The sequence below is a fragment of the Microtus ochrogaster genome, chromosome 7, assembly GCF_000317375.1.
Source record: "Microtus ochrogaster isolate Prairie Vole_2 chromosome 7, MicOch1.0, whole genome shotgun sequence".
Classification (NCBI taxonomy): Eukaryota; Metazoa; Chordata; class Mammalia; order Rodentia; family Cricetidae; genus Microtus; species Microtus ochrogaster.
Window position 1 is genome coordinate 38806829 of NC_022014.1, and position 3561 is coordinate 38810389.

The following is a 3561-nucleotide window of genomic DNA, read 5'->3' on the forward strand; positions in this document are numbered from 1 at the left end:
ACACTTGGATCTCTCTGAGTTTGAGGCCAGCCTGCCCTACAGCCAAGACTGCACAGAGAAATCTCGAAAGAGAGAGAGAAAGAGACAGAGAGAGACAGAGAGAGAGACCAAAAAACAAAACAAAGCAAAACAAGGCCTCTTCCAGTTCCATGAACACCGAACACACACAGAATGGGTGTATGTATTCTACAAGATAGGTACTGCTTACCATCAGTCTGTGGCAACAACCAATAACCTTGGCCATAGCCTGAGATGTTCGGGGTTTTCCTTGGGGCCCCTTTGACCAACAACTCAACTAGATGTAACCTATCCCTGTACTGGAGGTTCCCCTGGTGGTGAAAGATGTCCAGTGGGTTCCGTCTCCCCCATTATTTGGCAATTCTATTTAGATTTCTTTCACATATGTCTATGTTTTGGGAAGCTTCCATAGTAATAGGTTTCCATGAGGGTCCTCAGATGGCCCTTAGTGTCAGCTGTCCATCCCCATACTCCCTTTGGTACCCCTCTGTTCCATCCCCTCCCCATTTAGTCCTCCCATTCAATCTCCCCCATCTCTCCATAAGAAACCCTCGAGACAGGGTTTCTCTGTGGCTTTGGAGCCTGTCCTGGAACTAGCTCTTGTAGACCAGGCTGGTCTCGAACTCACAGAGATCCGCCTGCCTCTGCCTCCCGAGTGCTGGGATTAAAGGCGTGCGCCACCACCGCCCAGCACTTGTATTTCCTTTTTTGAGACTGTTTAGATCTGTACCCCATTTTGATTGGGTTATTTGTTGATCCCTAGTTTTAAGTTCTTTATATATTTTGAATATTAACCTTTCAGATGTGTAAAGATCTTTCCCCATTCTGTGGCCTCCCACTTTACTTGAATGATGGTGTCCTTTGCTATATAGAAACTGCACAGCTTTATGAGGTTCCATTTAATTGCTGATCTAGTGACTGTGCTATGGGTGTCCTTTGCTATATAGAAACTGCACAGCTTTATGAGGTTCCATTTAATTGCTGTTCTAGTGACTGTGCTATGGGTGTCCTTTGCATTCTTCTCCTGTTCCAATGAGTTCAGGCCCATTTCCCGGTTTCTCTTCTGTCACTTTCAGTCTGATGTCAAGATCCTTGCTCTATTTGGAGTCTGAGTTTTGTGCAGGTGATGCATACAGATCTATATGCATTCTTTTTTGTTTGTTTTTGAGAAAGGGTTTCTCTATGTAGCCCTGGTCTGGTAGAATTCTGCGTTGAATCCATCTAACTCTGGACTTTTTTTTGTTTGGGAGACCTTTAATTACTACTTTTATGTCAGTAGGTGTTATGGGTCTGTTTAAATTGCTGATTTGATCTTAATTTAATTTTGGTAGGCTTTTATATAGTGAAATTCATCCATTTATTTTAGGCTTTCCAGTTTGATTATAGATTTTAAAATTACATTCTTATGATTCTCTGGATTCCCTCAGTATTTGTTGTGATGTTCCCTGGTCATCTCTGAGTGTATTAATTTGGATCTCCTCTCTCCATCTTTTAGTTAATCTGGCACAGTATCTCAGGATCTGTTGTGCTGTTCCCCTGGTCATCTCTAAGTGTACTAATTTGGATCTCCTCTCTCCATCTTTGGGCACGGTATCTCAGTATCTATCGTGATGTCCCCTGGTCATCTCTGTTTATTAATTTGGATAATCCCTCTCCATCTTTTAATCTAGGCAACTGCTTGTCAATCTTTCGATTTCCTCAAAGAACCAACTTTTCATTTCAGTGATTCTTTGAATTGTTTTTGTTTCTATTTCATTGATCTTAGCCCTGAGTCTAATTAATTTTTGCCATCTTCTCTTTTTGGGTCTGAAATCTTTTTTTGTTATAGATCTTTCAGGTGGGTCATTAAGTTGCTAATAGGAGATACCTCTCCAATTATCTGATGTATTTGGTTCTTAGAACTGCCTTGTGTTCCACGGGTTTGGGTATGTCATGTTTTTATTTTCATTCAATTCTAAAAGTGTTTTATTTCCTTCTTGACTTCTGTATTGACCTATTTTCCATTCAGTGGTGAGATCTTCAGTTTCCATGGTCTGTATACGTTCTGTTGTTGATATCCAGCTCTAATCCTTAGTGCTCAGACAGGATGCACTACACTGTCTTGACTGTCTGTGTTTTGCACTGGGATCTAAGCATTTGGAGTTAACAATTGTTGAGGTGTTTCTAGGTGTCGATAATCTGGTCTTGTCTTTTCTGGGCAGTTAGTTGTTCCATTCTTTGGTTGCTATTGCCCTCTCTGGACAAAGTGTGGTGGCCGTGGGGTCCCTGGTAAAGAGTGCTTTCATAGTCTGGTGGGTGGCAGGAAGGAATGGAAATAGGGTAGGAGGGAAGGCTGAGAAGCACTGAGGGAAAGGGCTAGGTGGATCTGGTCCGCAGGAAGAGGTGGAGTCTCCAGGGAATAGAGGTAGGGTGGGAGGAGAGGGCTCCTGCAAGCATCCTGCTAGAGGGCTGAGTGAGGCTGGAGAGATCACTATGGGGACCAGCTCTGCTGGATTTAAGCATCAGGGCGGAGCCCACAGAAGGTCTGTTTGTTAGATTTCCGAGCGCAGAGCAAAGAGACAAAAGACAGGAAAGAGACCAGAATCTGACCTCCGCAAACGAGACTGTTTATTAGCACACACCGGCAGCCACTCTCCTACAAGAATGGAGGGGTCTATGAAGGGAGTGAGTTTGTCAGGCTCTTAGAGCCAGGTGGGCCAGGGGTTTAGGTACTAGGAAGATGATATGTTGGTGGAGGGTACTTGCAGATTGCAATGACCTCCTCCTGGGCTTGTTTTTCCCAACACTACCCAACTCTTTGCCCCTGCCAGGGTTGTTAGGTTGTGGTTGACTGACAGCGGTTGGACAATGACAGCAGACACCTCAGTGGGATTTCTGTTTTTCCGTGGCTGGGGACATTCTAGCATTTCAGATCCTGGAAACAAGAAAGGAGTAGGGTGTTGTCTTTTTCTTTGCTGTTCTGAGCTGAGGTCGCCTGTTGTTTGGAGGGGGTAGTCCAGGTTGAAGAGGTTTGTCCTTGGGTCCACTTAGCAGGAACTAAGTTTGAACTTGATTGCTCTGCTGGATCGTTCCATTGCTGTCACGTGTTCCTGGAGAAATAACTGGTAGAGGGTCAAAAGTAGATGGTTTGGTCACAGAGTAATGTAGCAGATCGTTCTTTGGTCTGCCAGCTCCCGAATAAAGATACGGAGATTATTTTATTAATTATAAAAGCGTTGCCTTAGCTTATGCTTATTCCCAGCTAGCTCTTCAAACTTAAATTAATTTAACATGATAATTAATTATCAGTGGTCAGAATGGAGAGGATTCCCGAAGAGTTGCCAAGTTCGAGGAGTACTAGATCTGTGGTCAAGGTTGTGGAAGAATGGGGGGAGGGAGGAAGTTTCCCTTCCAAGTCTAGTTGTTCAGGGTGATAACGACCAGTTCCACCACCAGCAAGAGCTGCACCAGGGGCTGGGCGATGGTGGCGCACGCCTTTAATCCCAGCACTCGGGAGGCAGAGGCAGGCGGATCTCTGTGAGTTCGAGACCAGCCTGGTCTACA